This window comes from Moschus berezovskii, chromosome X (assembly GCF_049115385.1).
Source record: "Moschus berezovskii isolate FMDL1 chromosome X, NW_MosBer_1.0, whole genome shotgun sequence".
In the NCBI taxonomy this organism is placed as follows: domain Eukaryota; kingdom Metazoa; phylum Chordata; class Mammalia; order Artiodactyla; family Moschidae; genus Moschus; species Moschus berezovskii.
This window is the reverse complement of record NC_142488.1, coordinates 78,802,554-78,822,427: the sequence shown is the minus strand read 5'-3', so window position 1 is coordinate 78,822,427 and position 19,874 is coordinate 78,802,554. Positions and strand designations below refer to the sequence as shown.

General features: G+C 40.0%; 1 pseudogene; it reads right to left on the bottom strand.

Moving 5' to 3' along the window:
- LOC148773358 (ubiquitin-conjugating enzyme E2 D3-like) overlaps positions 1-4,699 on the bottom strand; it is a 32,095-nt pseudogene extending 27,396 nt beyond the window's left edge.
- Positions 4,700-19,874: the final 15,175 nt, after the last annotated feature.

The following is a 19,874-nucleotide window of genomic DNA, read 5'->3' as shown; positions in this document are numbered from 1 at the left end:
GAAGGAGAATCAAAAGGGGAGAGAGCAAGCTAACCAGTAATTAACTCCCTATGTGCTCTCCATAGTCTGGATCCCTCAGAGAGGTTCACTGAGTTACACTGACAAAAGAAGAGGGAGGAAGGAAACAGAGGTGACCAGGAGGAGAAAAGGGTTAATCAAAAGGAGAGAGACAGATCCATCCAGTAATCAGTTCCCTATGTGTTCTCCACAGCCTGGAACAAACAAAGACGTTCACAGATTTGGGTAGAGATGAGAAGCGGGAGGGAGGAGATAGAGGTGACCTGGTGGAGAAAAAAGAAATTCAAAACAGGGAGAGAGAAATCAAGCCAGTAATCACATTCCCAAGTAAAAATGGGTAGTGAAGATTGGGTTCTTAAAGGTACAAAATTTGATAACAAATACCAAAATGCAAAGATTAAAAATCTAGAGTAGAGGTTAGACTCTCAAAAATATAATATTAAAATAAAAAGTCACAAAAATTATAAAATATATGTATGAAGTTTTCTTTAAAAATGGGGTCTCTTTTGTCATGGTAATAGTAGGTTATAAAAATGAAAATTAAAGGAGTAATAGAGGACTTAAAATAAAAATAAAATTAATTTAAAAAATGATAATAGCAAAAATATATCTAAGAATTTTGCTGGAGCTATTGAGGGCAGTGTGGGGTCAGTTCCGTTTCAGTTACTTCCTTGATCTGGCTTATACTTCTCAAGATCTCTAGGCCCCTTCCTATGTAGTCAGTGCTAACTACAGGGTTTTAATTTGTTGCGACTGTCACTTGCAAAGCGGTTCCCTCTGTATATTTTAGCTTCTTCTGTTAGCTGGTCTCTTCAGTGTCTAATTTCCGCCCTGACACAAGGGGGTGATGGTGGTCACTTATTTAGGCTCACCTGTTCAGTTGTGCTGTGAGGAGGGAGGAACACTGCAAAGAAATTTCACTGGCGTGTTGCAGATTGCCTGCAGTGTCTCCGCCACACTGGGTTTGCCCCTGCTCATGGTATGTGTGCTTTCCCAGTCTACACTGCTCAGGCTTCAGGTTGCTCTGCAGGGAGTGGGCTCTGGATTTTTTGTACTTCCCAGGTCTAAGCCGCTCATGTTCAGGTTCTTGGGAACTTTGCAGAGGCACAGACTCTGTTGGGCCTGCATTTTGTGCCCTTCCCAGGTCCGAGCAGCTCAGGTGACCCGGTGTTTGGTGATCGCAGTCTCCTCCAGGTGGGGGGTGTGTCTTATTGTCTCCCCCGTCCCAGCCGCTAGATTTTCTGGGGATCTGCAAGCGCACCCCTCTCAGCTGTGCTGTGTGTATCTTCTGGGGAGTTAATCTCTGTCTGTGACCCTCCCGACGGATGTCAACCATCCAGAATCCCAAGAACTCTTGGTTATCAATAGAGCCTGCTTGCAGTTTGGTAGAGGATGCCTCTCTGGGGCCAAGTTTGCCCTTTTCTGTCTCTGGTTGCCCCCTGCCTGCCTGTCTCTGGTGGGGGATGGGCCAGTCCGCAGCCTGCTAACTCTCCTCTGGTATTTGCTCAGTCCTTTGATCTGTGAGCTGGCCTGTCAGTGCCTTAGGTTAGGGCTTTTCGTGGGATAGTTCTCCATCTGTCTCTCTTTTTTTTCCCTCTCTCTTTTTGGCTATCCCAGAGTTTGGATTGCTATCTTACCTTAGTTCCCTCAGATTGCCCTCAGGGCATTTGGGCCTGGTCCTTACCCTAAATAATGCATCCCACACCTCCCTGTTCAGACCCTGCTTGCTGGTGGTGACTGACAGCACTGCGAGTTGCCATTAGGCACGTAATCTGTGGGTTTTATTTATTTTTCCTCCCGGTTATGTTGCCCTCTGAGATTCCAAAACTCCCCGCAGACCCGCTGGTGAGAGGGTTTTCTGGTGTTTGGAAACTTCCCTTTTAAGACCCCCTTCCCGGAATGGATCTCTGTTCCTACCTCTTTTGTCTCTCTTTTTTTCTTTTATATTTTGTCCTACCTCCTTTTGAAGACAGTGGGCTCCTTTCTTGATGCCTGATGTCCTCTGCCAGCATTCAGAAGTTGTTTTGTGGAATTTTCTCAGTGTTCAAACGTTTTTTCAATGAATTTGTGGCGGAAAAAGTGGTCTCCCCATCCTATTCCTCTGCCTTCTTAGGACCGCACAGGAATTTGCATTTTTAACAAGCCTTCAAACTGATTTTTTTTTTTGTACTCTAAAGTTTGTATGTATTTCTAAAAAAAGTTGATAAAGGATACTTTTTTGACATCCTTGTGAATGCACCCTTTCATGAATTACCAAATCAATTAAACGCAGAGATTTTCTTCGTCCCTTCCTTCTCCCCCAACCTTCCTAGGAATATCTGAAGTACAGATTTGACATGTGAAATCATATTGCTGGATGCCCAGCACAAGGTTACCTAAAAGGATAAATACAATTTAGAGAATAAATACAACTCCAATTATTAAATGTGTATTCAATGTTACTCGTTAAGTGTTTTTCAAATATATTCTTACTCCTAAAACTAGTAAGTGTAATAGACCATATTCTGATTTAGTATTTGAAGAAACTAAGGTTCATAGGGGTTGCATGCCGGTTCAGTCATGTCTGATTCGTTGCGACCCCATGGGCTGTAGCCCACCAGACTCTTTTGTCCATGGGATTTCTCAGACAAGAATACTGGAGTGGGTTGCCATGTCCTTCTCCAGGGGATCTTCCTGACTCAGGGATCTAACCTGTGTCTTCTGCATTGGAAGGCAAATTCTTTACTACTGAGCCACTAGAAGCCCTCATATGTGTCAGGTAATATGTTTAGAGTCGCAATTAGTTATTGGTGGAGCCTGGATTAGAACACAGGTTTTTGCTCCAATCTCTCATCCTTTTTCTGCACTATCTCTTGAAAAACGTCCCTGTGTCATTAAATCCTCAATTTCTTTCATGATGCAGTAATAACTGGCCATACATGTCTATTCCAATGCAATTAACTTAATATTTTAATTTAAAATTAATTAAAATTGAATGCAAATCCAGTTGCCTGATCACACTAAGTAGGTTTCTGATCTACCTAGTAGGTTTCAAGAAAGCATTTTTTAAAGCAAGCTGAAGGATAAGAGTTGCAGGATGTGTGATCAGCTTGCACACAGTTCACTGGATGATGGTGAGGTAAAAGGGTAATGTCACAGGGGTTAACATCAATGCTCAGGCTCCAGTAGGTCAAAGTCTACGTGTTCATGATCATCAAGTAGTTAACTTCTTCTATTTGGTGAGGTTTTTATCATCTGTAAAACAACTCAGGAAATACGCCTCAGATACTGTTATCTATGTATTTCAGGGGCGAGTTAAAGATTCTGTAACTTCTACATGGCTGATTTACCATTTAAATTATTACCAGTTCTCCTGGTCTAACTGCTACTTTTGTAATTATGTGATCATATCCTTTCAATCATTAATTCTTGTGTCAGGCTTTTGTGACTCAGGGGAGGCTTGAGAGACTGGATTTTCTACAAATAAGATGCAGGCAGAGGGAATGGGGGTAGGGGTCTATGCTGGGAAAGCCTCAAAGGGTCCTGCTCTATTACAAGGATATAGGCTAATATTAATCATGGTCAAAACCAAAGATTCCGCATTAAAAATTATCCTTCAGGTTGGTGAAAATTGATCTCCTTATCCTAAAGCCACTGACTCCTTATTCTTGCTTTCCCAATGCTAAACAAAGCAAACTTTTAGTTAAAACTGGATTAAACCTGGTTGTATACCCAAACCCCAAACCTTATCCCAACCCACTAATCCTTCCTCCAACCCGCCAGCATCCTCAGATTCCCTTCACCCCCTCCACGCCCTGATATAGAAGCTGTAGCAAATGTGCCCAGAAGAATGAGGAGACCTCCTTTCATACAAAACAGACAAAAGATAACCAACTGAACTGTCAACTTTATTAGGGTGATGGAATTATCATTTATTTTTAAATTACATGAGGTATTTCTGAATCTATTACAGAGCAATTCTATCAAACTTCCCCTTATCATTTCTGTAGAGCTAAGCATTCTAAAGGAGATCAGTCCTGGGCGTTCATTGGAAGGACTAAAGCTGAAACTCCAATACTTTGGCCACCTCATGCGAACAGTTGACTCACTGGAAAAGACTCTAATGCTGGGAGGGATTGGGGGCAGGAGGAGAAGGGGACGACAGAGAATGAGATGGCTTGATGGCATCCCCTACTCGATGGACATGAGTTTGAGTGAACTCTGTGAGTTGGTGATGGAAAGGGAGGCCTGGCTTGCTCTGATTCATGGGGTCACAAACAGTCGGACACGACTGAGCTACTGAACTGAACTGATGCTATCTCAGGCACCAAAGGATCACCTGAGTTGGGATAGCACAACATGGAGCAAATGGACAACAGTACTCTCGAGATGGTCAGTGCTGGCGACCACTCAGATCTAAGAATGTCCAGACAGATGTTTCCATTTCTGTTAATGTTTGGATGGTAAATTCAGGTGGAGAAAGCATTTTTCGGTGGTTTGAAAGGATAATTGGAAGGCAATTGGATCCTTAAGAAGAAGACTCCTCCCAGATACGGGCTGTCCTTGGGCCCCATTATCTTCGCTTGCCAGAGGAACATGTCGTCGTCCCCTGACCCTGCCGAACACTGGGGGCAGAGGGGTGCGGGTGGTGGTGTCTGTGGCACAGGTCTAGAGGCTCCTTGCAGATGCGCTTTAGGACCATCATCAGCTACACGTGACCAGTCTTTGACTCTAGGCCTGACGACAGGAAAAAGGCCACCAGGATGTTCACGGGGTGGAAGGAGCAGCAACAGACCATGCAGCAGATTGGTGTGCCGAGGGCCGGCTTGTGGGAGGGTCGAGGTGGGCTTAGTGGGAGATGGACAGGGGCAGAGAAGGTAACTGAGGAGGGAGGGAGTGGAGCCCTTGACCAGACCTGATGAGTTACTGGACGCTAGTAGTTTGTGGCCACCGCCTCCTCCCGCTGTCCAGAGTTGGAGACTGCCACCTGGAGGCCGCACAGCCCCGAGACACCGCCTCCTGGAGACACAGCTGTACCTGCCCCTAGCTGCCAGTCTCTGCTGCTCACCGCTGCCAACTACACCGGGACCCCAGGGACAGGAGAGGACCAGCTCTGTGAGGTAACAAGGGCCACACTGATGACGCAACTCAGTGTCTCCAAAGGCAGGTCTCACCTAGGTGGCAGGCAGCACGGTTTACTGTAAAGGGGGAGGGGTGGAGTACGTGAAGAGAGGAGGGGATGCGGTTGGGAATGGAAGGGGGAGAAGACAGAGCGGGGAGATTCAGGGTCGAGGACTGGGGAGCCAGTGGAGGTTGGACAGGCTGGATTCTGCCTGGCACACTAAGCCCTGGCGCTCTGGGTTGGCAGGCTGGGCAACACAAACTGTCCACCAATGAGAGTTATGTCATTAGATAAGAGCAGTTCAATGTATTCCCCTCTTCCCCCTCAATAACACAAATTCGCCATTGGTTTTATACAAATTCATTCTCTCTCTCATATATATGTATCAGTTCAGTTCAGTTGTTCAGTCGTGTCCAACTCTTTGCGACCCCATGAATCACAACATGCTAGGCCTCCCTGTCTATCACCAACTCCCGGAGTTCACTCAAACTCATGTCCATCGAGTCGATGATGCCATCAAGCCATCTCATTCTCTGTCGTCCCCTTCTCCTCCAATTGTGAGTTAACTATATACTTCTGGTCTTTATTTCTAGATATTCCTATGTTTCCTAAGAGAAACATTGTTCTATACGATCATCAAATTTAGCATTGTTCAACACTTTTTTTAAAAATTCATTTATTTTAGTTGAGCCACCTTCCCTGGTGGCTCAGACAGTAAAGGCGTCTGCCTACAATGCAGGAGACCCAGGTTCCATTCCTGGGTTGGAAAGATCCCCTGGAGAAGGAAATGGCAACCCACTTCAGTACTCTTGCCTGGAAAATCCCATGGATGGAAGAGCCTGGTAGGCTACAGTCCATTGGGTCACAAAGAGTCAAACACGACTGAGCGACTTCTTAGTTGGAGAATAATTACTTCACAATATTGTGATGGTTTTTGCCATACATCAGTATGAATCTGCTGCAGGTATACATGTGTCCATCCCTCTTCATCCTGAAACCCCCTCCCACTTCCCTAACTACCCTATCCCTCTGGGTTATCCCTGAGCACTGACTTTGGTTGCCCTCCTTCATGCATGGAAACTTGCATTGGTCATCTATTTTACATATGGTAATGTGCATATTTCAATGGTATTCTCTCAAATCATCCCCCCTTGCCTTCTCCCACTGAGTCCAAAAGTCTGTTCTTTACATCTGTGTCTCCTTCACTGCCCTACATGTAGGATTGTTGGCTTTGTCTTTCTAAATTCCATATACATGTGTTAATATACGGTATTTGTGTTTCTCTTTCTGACTTACTCACTCCATATTAGTTTTCTTTCCCACTCCTCTCTACAAACCATATACTTTGGATACAGTTCTTAGCTACTCAATATTCACTCCTCTCCCAGAACACAGTATTCTTGTCTGTACATCACAGTGATTCTCAAAGCATTGTGGGCTGGGAGCTAATGGGATGAATCTTTGGGAGTGAAACTACTGTATTTTATCCATCATTAAAATTGATATACTCTTTATCTGTGAATTTGAAAAATGCCGAGTATAAAGAGCAATATCACAGATGACATTGTATTTTACCTGTGAATGTTCTGTACATATCAGAATCATGCCCTTCTTTCAATGTTTTATGTTCTTTTGTCTTTTCCTTTTGAATGTCCAAGAATTCATTTCATGTTGCTTTCAGTTAACTATATCTTTCAGCAAGAAAATTATAAGGTAGATAACTTTCATATGCAATTTATTCTGAGCATCCATATATAAGTTGCTAAAGCTGAAGCTCCAATACTTTGGCCACCTCATGTGAAGAGTTGACTCACTGGAAAAGACTCTGATGCTTGGAGGGATTGGGGGCAGGAGGAGAAGGGGACAACAGAGGATGAGATGGCTGGATGGCATCACCGACTTGATGGAGGTGGGTTTGAGTGAACTCCGAGAGCTGGTGATGGGCAGGGAGGCCTGGCTTGCTGTGATTCATGGGGTCACAAAGAGTCGGAAACGACTGAGCGACTGAACTGAACTGAACTGGACTGAAGTTTTCTGTATCTCAGTCTCTCCATCTGTGAAAAGGAGTGAGAAATACTGAATATATATCATTAGCCATTTGTAACTAATTTAATGTGTTTGAATATAGAATGCTTCTTGAAATGAATATAGATGCTCCACTACTCACCAGTCTCATGCTGAGTTTGTATCACTAATTAAGTTCATGTATCTCTTTTTAAAACTGTAAGGACCATTATAAAAGAACAATATGATATTTTCATCTTTGCTAAGTATTTTCTGTAACATTATCTCATTTAAAGTTCTAAAGCAAAATTATATTCAGTGAGTGCATTTGCCCTGCACTCAATGAATGCAATTACTCTAAATAATAACAGTAATTTCTATATAAAATATTAATATTATTATATAGGAAATGTACTTAGTTTCAAGCAGGCATTCTAGAAATAATAGAATTTTTCAGGTGGTTAGGGAAACCTAAATTACAGGTAGAACATAATTTGAACTATCTTGCCCTAAGTATAAATGGCTGTACAGTTTAATATATTGACATATAAACACTAAGATAGTATCATCCTTAGAAATTTAGTGACTAGAAAAATAAAACCACTTCCCTAACTTAAATGTTTAAATAGTTTGTCTCTATGTTTAAAAGTAGACAAAAAGATAACTATAGGTTTTTGTTTCAGTAAGTTAAGAGTAAGTGTAACCCAAAGTGGACGACATCTTGACTGACATCCAATGAGTACCATAATCTGCATACATGGATTTGTTTTTTTATATTTTAAGGAGTATAGCTTTTTCAGATATGAATAGAATGTCACTGAAAGATATTCCATATCAATGAAAGCTAGTTTATTGAGAAAATCGATACAAAACATTATTTGGATATTATTTTATATGTGTATATTAGTATATGGTTGTGTGTAATGCATATGTGTATACATATACCTGTGTTTTGTATTGATTTGCAGTAACTTTGACATATTTACCATAAGAAGAAAGAACATAGAGCAGAAAGGTAACACATTTCATTAATCAATTGAAGGAGCTGGAGATTTATGAGCCCTTTTCTAGTCCTTGGTTTGAAAATAATAATAATAATGACAATGACAATAATAATAGCTCCACTTATAAGTATTCACTGCTTCTCAAGATTTTATCATTTTATCACTTAACTATGTTGTTGTTCGGTTGCTCAGTCATGTCTGACTCTTTGTGACCCCATGGACTGCAGCACTTCAGGCTTCCCTATCCTTCATTATCTCCCGGAGTTTGCTCAAACTCTTGTCCATTGAATCAATGATGCCATCCAGCCATCTCATCCTCTATCGTCCCCTTCATATTTGATGTTACTTGTGGTAGCTTAGTGGTAAACAATCTGGCCGCCAATGCAGGAAATGCAAATTCAATCCCGGGTCAGGAAGATAACCTTGAGAAGGAAATGGCAACCCACTCTAATATTCCTGTCTGGAGAATTCCATGGACAGAGGAGCCTGGTGGACTACAGTCCATGGGGTCGCAAAATAGTTGGACAGGGCTTAGTAATTAAGAACAACAGCACGTCTCTTAAGTAGATAACAAAAAATCAAACTCAGAGAGGCTTAGTAATTTGCCTATATCCACATAACTAGGGGAACCAAATGAGTTTTTTTTTTTTTTTTTATGCAGTGCTTTTTTAAAGACAGTATTTTTATATTGAGGTATCATTTACATGTCGCAAAATTCACACTTTTAAGTGTACAGTTTTAAGTAGTTTTTCAGTATATTCACAAAAGTGTGCATCCATCACCACTATCAAATTATAGAACATTTTCATGGCAATCACTTTCCTTTCCCTCCTTGTCTCAGCCCCTGGCAACCATTAACCTACTTTCTTTCTCTGTGGCTTTGCCTATCCTGGGCATTTCACATAAATGACAGCAAACTATATGAGACATTTTTCTGCTTGGATTCTCTCACTTAACATAATGTTTTCAAGTTCCACTCGTGTTATAGAATGTATCAATAGTTCATTACATTTTTAACATCAAATGATATTCCATTGCATGGATATTCCATATTTTATTTATTCATTCATCAATTGGACATTATTTTATCCAATTTTTAGTACTATTATGAATAATGAAACTTATTTCTTTAGTTCTTTTGGATATATACTTAGGAGTCAAATTGTTTGGTCATGTTGTAATTCTGTCCTTTTTGAATAACTGACAAATTGTTTATGAAAGTCCAATAGAATTTTTAAACAATTCTCTACTTAAGAAGTATCACTATCAAATAGCTTCCTAAATTCAAAGCAACAAGATGATAAAAAACAATCTACAGTTCTCCCTTTTCATAAGTGAAGATGCCCAAGGGTAGCTCAATGAACTAAATAATAAATGATTATTCTACTCACTCGTATAAATATTGGCCAAAGAGCCCTGAAGTTTTGAAGATTCAAAGTGGTGCAAGAAAGGAGAACCCTCTCTAGTGAAGATATGCTTATTTTCCTAATTAAACTATCTCTTTTTTTGGTTTTGTTTTGCACTCTTAATGTAAATGTGCATGCTATTTTAAATAATTATATGTGTAGCATTAAAAAGCTACATTAACTCAGTTACTGATTACTCTCTATATTTAAAGCTGTGTGTTTGAAAAGTCTGCATTACTTTGCACCATTCATGAATGGAAAATCTATATTCTGTTATTTACTTGTACAAAATAAAAGAAAGAAAAGTAATTGTAAAAGGAATTTATAATTGAGTGATCTGTGAATGTTAGTAATATTCTCATATAGTTTTGTGAGGGTGCAGTTTATTGTTTCTGAATGACAATAGAACACACATTTTCTTTATAAGTCATTTTGTTTAATGTTATTTCTCTTAAAACTTGCCAGTTGAAAGCATTAATCTCCACTGTAACCTGTGTTTTTCTCTCTGTGCTGTCATTAATTGAATCCACCATGATGTTAAAGAATTGGTAGTTAACTAAACCCAAGATCCCAAACTAATAAGCTGGATGAAGGACTTAAACTTATTCCTCTATATCAAGATGTGGGTATGTACACTTTAAAAAAAATTATTATTTTATCACTTTTTTAGGAGGGTGGTTTAGAGTTGTGATTGGGAGCAATAACCAGAAGAAAAGCAAAATCTTTCATGCTTTCAATACTGGAATGTCACAGACAGAAAGGATAGGTCTTATAGTACCTGAAATAACTCTCTGGGAAATGAAAGGAAGCTTATGGTTGAAGTCTCCTTATTTGGTGGATGTAGAGAATGTGAACTTTGAATGGATTTGGGGATTTTTTTTTCCTCTTTCCCATTTGTTTTAAACTGAATTGAAAGTATTAATATGCTATCCACTGTGATCAGTATGGTTTACGATATACACTTACGTACAATTGAACTGAAAATACATGTGCAGGAAAGAAAAAGTAGATGAATTAATATTAAGCATAATATTAAAGAGAAGGATATCAAAATACACAGTTGGATGAGATACAGAAGAAAAGGAAGCTAATTTATCCCAATATTCAAAACACTCCTGGATCTAATAATCTACTCTCAAGAATTAAAGAGAACAATTTCAAGTTAAGCATGAATAACAAATAAAATTCCATGCATTATTGATAAGTACATAGGATGATCTCAAAGACTGACCTTTTTAGAACCTTCCTTTATCAGAGTTCGGTCGATGGAAGATGGAGTTTTACAGTGACACTGTCATGTCAGATAGTGTCATTGTGTGGCATAGGCAAGCTACTCCCAAGTGTCTTTTACCGCAGAGCTACAACAAGGTGTTCCTTAACATCAAAAAATAACAGACTGTTTCTTATTAGGCTTCCCTGTAAAAGAGCTTGAAGGTATGAAATTGATTCAGTTTTAGTGAAACCATTTCCTTGTTATATTTTCTCATTACTTTTTAAGAACAGTGTAAATAGATTGTAAGCTCCACTGAGGGCAGTGTTTTTATTTCATCCTCTTTTGCTGACTAATAGATCTCCAGTACTTAAAAGAGTGTCTGACACATAGTAGGTACTCAGTAAGTATCTTTTGAATAAATAATTTTATATCTAATTAATAAAAAATTATTGGAAAGAGGGGAAACAGGCTCAAGAGGGAGCTGATATATGTATAATTAAGGCTGATTTGCATTGTATGACAGAAACAAGTGCAACATTGTAAAGCAGTTTCCCCCCGAAACAAATTTTAAACAGAATGATTTTTATTCTAAAATATTCTTAGAATCACTAATTGAAAATTGGGATTCCTGGCATGATAAAAATGCTGTACAAATTGTGTGAATAAGGTAAAATTACTTAGTGAAGTAGTAGTGAAAGTCACTCAGTCGTGTCCGACTCTTGCGACCCCATGGACTGTAGCCCTCTAGGTTCCTCTGTCCATGGGATTCTCCAGGCAAGAATACTGGAGTGGGTTGCCACTTAGATTATGTCAAAGATATTTACTTTTATAAAAGAATGTGGTAATGATCGAGGCAACATCTAAACACGAAAATACATTTTTATTCCAGGATGTAGAAATCCTCCTAAATTCTCAAGATGGATTCATGAGAGTAAGAAGAATAGTTTTTAATCAAGGCCAATACTATTTGCAGGATTTTACTTTTTGTATTCATGCTAAGTATTTTGGTCATCCGATGCAAATAGCTGACTCATTGGAAAAGTCCCTGATGCTGGGAAAGATTGAGGGCAGAAGGAGAAGTGGATGACAGAGGATGAGATGTTTGGATGGCATCACTGACTCAATGGACGTGAGTTTGAGCAAACTCCGGGAGTTGGTGATGGACAGGGAAGCCTGGAGTCCTGCAGTCCATGGGGTTGCAAAGAGTTGAACAAGACTGGGCAACTGAACAACAACATTCATGCTAAACACTTTTTAATTTGTTTACTTGTTTTTGTACTGTATCTCTGAAGACAAACGTCTATGATTTGTGATGGGCTTCTTGTATTTCGAATTTCCTTTGTACGTTTGGCGGTTCCTCCTTATTTTGCCTCTCTTTTCAGAACATGGACAGCTTAGATGATTTTAAAATAATTCTGATTTTCCATAAAATGTCAAACTAATATATTATTATTTTCATAAAGGGGTTCTCATTGCTTGGGGAAAAGAAGTTTATCATTTATAGCAAATGGTACTTTTTTTTTTTTTTTTACTTTTCTATGAATCTAAAATTATTCCAAAATAGACTAGTTTTTATAAGACTTACTCTTATATAACTATATAACACATAAAATGCAAAACTACAAAACTACTGAAGGATTTTTTTATAAGACTGTTTTAGGCTGTTTTAACTGCTATGACAAAATACTACAAATTTGGTAGTTTATAAACAACAAAAATCTATTTCTCACAGTTCTGGAGGCTGGTAAGTCCAGGATCAAGATGGCGGCATGGTTTCCTGTATCTCCCTTAATTGGTTTCCTCATTGTTAACTTTTTGCATCACTGTGGTACATTTGTCAAAACCAGGGAATTAATGTTAGCTCATTACTATTAACTAAGACCTGTGTTTTAATAACTCTGTGCAAGTTATTTGATAAATAGAAAATCATTTTAGAAAATGATTTTGGAGATAGGCCATTCCAAACCATATAATAAAAACTCAGTTGATCAGACATTTTTGGGTATACTTTCAATGGACACGAATCCTTTAAAACAAATTAAATGGTACTATCCAGCTTTGTATAGAAGAGATTGCTATGAGAAACGTAACCAAAATTATTAATATTAAAAATATATGAATTCTGTGGGATACTCATTTTGTGTCCCTTTGAATTGCCTATACTTGGCATCATTTGGAGACTTGAATTTAATTGTAACATTCTTATTTTTCCTTATAATTTTTGACGTTCAAGGATGAATCTACTGATTTGGTTCCTACTGATGTTTAAGAACTATGCTAGGAATCACATCTCAGCTTAGTAGCCATTGAATTTGTCCTTAGAACTACGGCTGGACTATAATGATATAATTAAAACCCAAAGTTTGCAAACTATTTAGGAAGGATTTTAATATTCTTTAGTTTTTCCACCAACTGAAGATTTTTATTTCTGTATAGTGAAAAGACTGGTTTCCAGGATAGACACTGAAATTTGACTAGAGAAGAAAACTGTTTCATTCCAACCTGAGCCAAAACATACTTAAAATTTTTTAAATAAAATTTTACCACTTGAATACACTCATGGAAAAATAGCTTAAGGAAATCAACTTTCTTAACCTCTAAATATAATTCGACTGTTCTTTAAATATTTTGGAATAGAAAGCAAATTATTGAGTATATCAATTTGTAGTCACTTTCTGTACTAAAGAATAAAAGACATCATCCTTGTGGAAGAGGACACTGACTTTCTCACTAATGTCACTAAAAGCAATTCTGTATATGACATGAATGAACTGACCATTAGTCTACCTGACAGAATGTTCATTTCAAGAAGTTCACATATATTCCTACCAACAACCTCCCAACTGCCTCCTACCCTTCCTAGCCAAAATAGTTACACAAAGTATGAGCTTAGTCTTTTTTTTTCAAACACTTAAAATTTCAAGATTTGATTTCCATTCTCCCCTTTTTAAATTGTTTTCTATTGTGGTAAAAGTCACATAATAGAAAACATACAATTTAAACCATATTTAACTGTACATTTCAGTGGTACTAAGTACATTCACATTGTTGTGAAACTGTCACCATCATCCATCTCCTAAAATTTTCACTTTTCTAAACTGAAACTCTGTCCTCATTTCCCCTTCCCCACCTGCTTCCAACCCCTGGCATCTACCAGTGCACTTTCTGACTCTATGAATTTGACTATTTGAAGTACCTCATATAAGTGGAATCAGACAGTATTTGTCTGCACCTACTTTATATTGGAATGCATTTTTAAAGTTAACTTACTTTATTTCCTACAGATAGATTGTACCTTCTTTTCTTTTCCCCTGTGCTATACAGTAGGTCTCATCAGTTATCATTATACACATAGTAGGGTATATATGAGCTTCCCAGGTCATCACCTGCGAAGTGGTAGTGGTAAAGAACCTACCTGCCAGTGCAGGGTTAGGAAGATCCCCTGGAGGAGGGCATAGCAACCCACTCCAGTATTCTTACCTGGGGAATTCCATGAACAGAGGAGACTGCTGGGCTACAGTCAATAGGGTCACAAAGAGTCGGACACGACTGAAGAGACAGCATGCATAGCATGCAGTGTATGTATGTCAATACCGTCACTCAATTTATCTTCTGTCTCTCCCTTTTTGTACCCATAAGTTTATTTTCTACATCTATATCTCTATTTTTGCTTTGCAAATATGTTCATCTGTATTTTTCCCCTAGATCCCACACATATATGCGTTAATATATGATATTTTTCTCCTTCTGACTTACTTCACTCTGTATGACAATTACTAGGTCCATCCACGTCTCTTCAAATGACATAGATATCTTCCTTTTTATGTCTGAGTAATGTTTTTGTTCAATTGCTAAGTTGTGTTTTTGTGATGCAATGAACTGCAGCACACCAGGGTTCCCTGTCCTTCACTATCTCCTGGAGTTTACTCAAAATCATGCCCATTGAGGAAGCGATGCCATCCAACCATCCCATGCTTCTCTCCCCCTTCTCTTCCTGTCCTCAATCTTTCCCAGTGTCAGAGACTTTCCAATGACTCAACACTTCAGATCAAGTGACCAAATTATTGCAGCTTCAGTTTCAGCATCAATTCTTCCTATGAATACTTAGGGTTGATTTCCTTTGGGATTGACTGGTTTGCTCTCCTTGCTGCCCAAGTGGCTCTCAAGAGTCTCCTCCCACACCACAGTTTGAAAGCATCAATTCTTCGGCATTCAGCCCTCTTTATGGTCCAACTCTCACACCCATAGATGACTACTGGAAAAAACAGAGCTTTGATTATGTGGACATTTTTGGCAAAGTAATGTCTCTGCTTTTTAATGTGTAGTCTAGGTTGGTCATGGAGAATGCAATGGCAAGCCACTCCAGTACTATTGCCTAGAAAATCCCATGGATGGAGGAGCCTGGTAGGCTGCAGTCTGTGGGGTCGCTAAGGGTCGGACACGACTGAGCGACTTCACTTTGACTTTTCACTTTCACACATTGGAGAAGGAAATGGCAACCCACTCCAGTGTTCTTGCCTGGAGAATCCCAGAGACGGGGGAGCCTGGTGGGCTTCCGTCTATGGGGTCACACAGAGTCGGACACGACTGAAGTGACTTAGCAGGAGCAGCAGCAGCTAGGTTGGTCATAGCTTTTTTCCCAGGAGCAAGTGTCTTTGAATTTCTTGGCTGAAGTCACTGTCCATAGTGATTTTGGAGGTCAAGAAAACACGTTTCAGAGCACTGGAAGATGGCAGAGGAATAGGACGGGGCGACCACTTTTTCCCCACAAAATCAGCAAAAGAACATTTGAACGCTGAGTAAATCCCACAAAACAACTTCTGAATACCAGCAGAGGACATCAGGCACCCAGAAAAGCAGCCCATAGTCTTCGAAAGGAGGTAGGAAATAGTATAAAAGATAAAAAGAGAGAGAAAAGAGGGAGGGACGGAACTCCGTCCCAGGAAGGAAGGCTAAAAAAAAACAAAAGAGAGAGAGAGAAGTTTCCAAACACCTTTAAACACGGATGAGTCTGTGGACAGCCTTGGAACCTGAGAGGGCCACATAACTGGGAGAAAAAAGACATAAATAATTAAATCCCACAGACTAAGTGCCCAGAGGAGACTCTCAGTGGAGAAGCGGTGCAGAAGTCCACACCCGCCACTAGCAGGCGGGAGCTGGGCAGGCAGGCACTGACGGCCGCACTTAGAGAAAGGGCCGGGCATGAACACCCCGATGGCAAGCTGAGGATGCTAACGGGTGGCAGCTAAGCAGACTGTGCAGCGAAAAGCCCCAACCTAAGACTCCACCAGCCCTGCTCACAGAACAAAAGACTGAGCAGAGTGAGCCGGCTGTGGGCAGCCCATCCCCCAGCCCCCGGCGGACAGGCTGGGAGGCTGGCCAGCGCAGGAAGGGGCAGCTACGGCCCCAGAGAGGCTTCCCATACCAAGCTGCAGGCAGGCTTCCTTGCTAACCAAGACTTCTCTGGTTCGGGCCGGTCGATAACTGCCTGAGAAAGTGCGCCAGTTGTACACCCATAAAACCAAGTGGCAGGGACCAGGGAGGCGATAAGTCACAGCGACCGCGCTCGCCAAACGCCTGGTCAACTGAGCTGCTTGGACCGGGGAAGGCACAAAACGCAGGCACAGCCAAGTCTGCGCCTTTGTGGAGTACCCGAGGACCTGAACCTGAACCGCTCAGACCTGGGAAGTGCATGCAACCCAGCGCCGGCCGCGGACATCTCCCAGCAGAGCAACCCAGAGTCTGAGCAGCATAAACCGGGAAAGCACACACGACGCAAGTGGGAGCATTCCCAGAGTAGTCGAGACACTGCGAGCACTCCCCACAGATGCCCTCCCCACAGCACGACTGAACAGGTGAGCCAAAAAAAAAAAAAAACCTGTCCATCACCGCCCCCTGGTGTCAGGACGGGAATTAGACACCGACATTGAAGAGACCAGCAAACAGAAGAGCTTTTACAACAGAAGGAACTGCCTTGGAAGTAACAGAGGGAGAAGTCTTGAGTCTATTGCAACAATAAGACTGAAAACCAGAGGCAGAGGCTTAAGGCCAAATCCTGAGAATACCAGAGATCTCCTGTTCCAGGGAACAATAATTGATAGCTGCTCATCAAATGCCTCCATATATACACAGAAACCAGGCACCACCCAAGGGTCAACAAGTTTCAGTGAAAGCCATTCCACGCAAATTCTCCAGCAACACAGGAACATAGACCTGAGCTTCAACATACAGGCTTCCCAAAGCCACCCCAAAACATTGACATCTCAAACTGATTGCTGGACACTTCATTGCACTCCAGAGAGAAGAAATCCAGCTCCACCCACCAGAACACTGACACAAGCTTCCCAAACCAGGGAAATTTGGAAAGTCACCCATCCAACCCCACACACAACAAGGTAACTACATAATAAAGAAAACTCCACAAACTGCCAGAGGACGGAAAGGCCACCCCAAGCACAGCAATATAAGCAAGATGAAGAGGCAGAGAAATACCCAACATTAAAGAAACAGGATAAATGCCCACCAACACAAACAAAAGAGGAAGACATAGGGAACTTACCTGATAAAGAATTTTGAATTTTAATTGTGAAAATGATTCAAAATCTGGAAAGCAAAATGGAGTTACAGATAAATAAAGTGGAGAAAAGGATTGAAAAGATGCAAGAAATGTTTAATAAGGAATTACAGGAAATAAAAAACAGTTAATATACAATGAATAATGCAATAGATGAGATCAGAAACACTCTGGAGGGAACAAACAGTAGAATAACAGAGGCAGAAGACAGGATAAGCGAGCTAGGAAATAGAGTTGTAGAAATAAATGAAACAGAGACGGAAAAAGAAAAACGAATTAAAAGAAATGAGGACAATATTAGAGACCTCTGGGACAATGTTAAACGCCCCAACATTCTATTCATAGGAGTCCCGGAAGAAGAAAACAAAAAGAAAGACCATTAGAGAATACTTGAGGAGATAATAGTTGAAAATTTCCCTAAAATGGGGAAGGAAATAATCACCCAAGTCCAAGAAAACCAGAGTTCCTAACAAGATAAACCCAAGGCGAAATACTCAAAGACATATATTAAACAAATTAGCAAAGATCAAACACAAAGAACAAATGTTAAAAGCAGCAAGGGAAAAACAACTAACACACAAGGGGATCCCCATAAGGATAACAGCTGATCTTTCAACAGAAACTCTTCAGGCCAGGAGGGAATGGCAAGACATACTTAAAGTGATGAAAGAAAGTAACCTACAGCCCAGATTACTATACTCAGCAAGGATCTCATTCAAATATGAAGGAGAAATCAAAAGCTTTACAGACAGGCAAAAGCTGATAGAATTCAGCATCACTAAACCAGCTCTCCAACAAATACTAAAGGATCTTCTCTAGACAGGAAACACAGAAAGGGTATATAAACTCGAACCCCAAACAATAAAGAAAATGGCAACGGGATCATACTTATCAATAATCACCTTAAACATAAATGGGTTAAATGCCCCAACCAAAATACAAAGGCTGTCTGAATGGATACAAAAACAAGACCCCCATATATGTTGTCTACAAGAGACCCACCTCAAAATGAGGGACACACACAGACTGAAAGTGAAGGGCTGGAAAAAGACATTCCAAGCAAACAGAGACCAAAAGAAAGCAGGAGTAGCAATACTCATATTAGATAAAATAGATTTTAAAACAAAGGCTGTGAAAAGAAACAAAGAAGGAAACTACATAATGATTAAAAGATCAATCCAAGAAGAAGATATAACAATTATAAATAATTATGCACCCAACATAAGAGCACCGCAATATGTAAGACAATTAAAACCAAGCATGAAAGGGGAAATTAACAATAACACAATAATAGTGGGAGACATTAATACCCCACTCACACCTATGTATAGATCAACGAAACAGAAAATTAACAAGGAAACACAAACTTTAAATGATTCAATAGACCAGTTAGACCTAATAGATCTCTATAGGACATTTCACTCCAAAACAATGAATTTCGCCTTTTTCTCAAGTGCACACGGAACCTTTTCCAGGATAGATCACATTCTGGGCCATAAATCCAGTCTTGGTAAATTCAAAAAAATTGAAATCATTCCAAGCATCTTTTCTGACCACAATGCAGTAAGATTAACTCTCAGTTACAGGGCTTCCCTGGTGGCTCAGAGGTTAAAGCGTCTGCCTCCAATGCGGGAGACCTGGGTTCGATCCCTGGGTCGGGAAGATCCCCTGGAGAAGGAAACGGTAACCCACTCCAGTATTCTTGCCTGGAGAATCCCATGGATGGAGAAGCCTGGTAGGCTACAGTCCACGGGGTCGCAAAGAGTCGGACACGACTGAGCGACAAAACGGAAACGGAACAGGAGAAAAACTATTAAAAATGCCAACATATGGAGGCTGAACGATACGCTGCTGAATAATGAACAAATCATTGAAGAAATCAAAAGAGAAATAAAAATATGCATAGAAATGAATGAAAATGAAAACACAACAACCCAAAACCTCTGGGACACTACAAACAGTGCTAAGGAAAAAGTTTGTAGCAATACAGGCACACCTCAAGAAACGAGAAAAAAAGTCAAGAACATAAACTATATATAATCTAAAGAAACTAGAAAAGGAAGAAATGAAGAACCCCAGGGTTAGTAGAAGGAAAGAAACCTTAAAAATTAGGGCAGAAATAAATGCAAAGAAACAAAAGAGACCATAGCAAAAATCAACAAAGCCAAAAGCTGGTTCTTTGAGAAGGTAAATAAAATTGACAAACCACTAGCCAGACTCATCAAGAAACAAAGGGAGAAGAAACAAATCAATAAAATTAGAAATGAAAAGGGAAAGATCACAACCGACAACATAGAAACAGAAAGGATTATTAGAGAATACTATCAGCAATTATATGGTAATAATATGAATAACTTGGAAGAAATGGACAAATTCTTAGAAAAGTACAACCTTCCAAACCTGAACCAGGAAGAAATAGAAAATCTGAAGAGACCCATCACAAGCACGGAATTAGTGGCTGTAATTAGAAATCTTCCAGCAAACAAAAGCCCAGGTCCAGATAGCTTCACAGCTGAATTCTACCAAAAATTTACAGAAGAGCTAACACCTATTC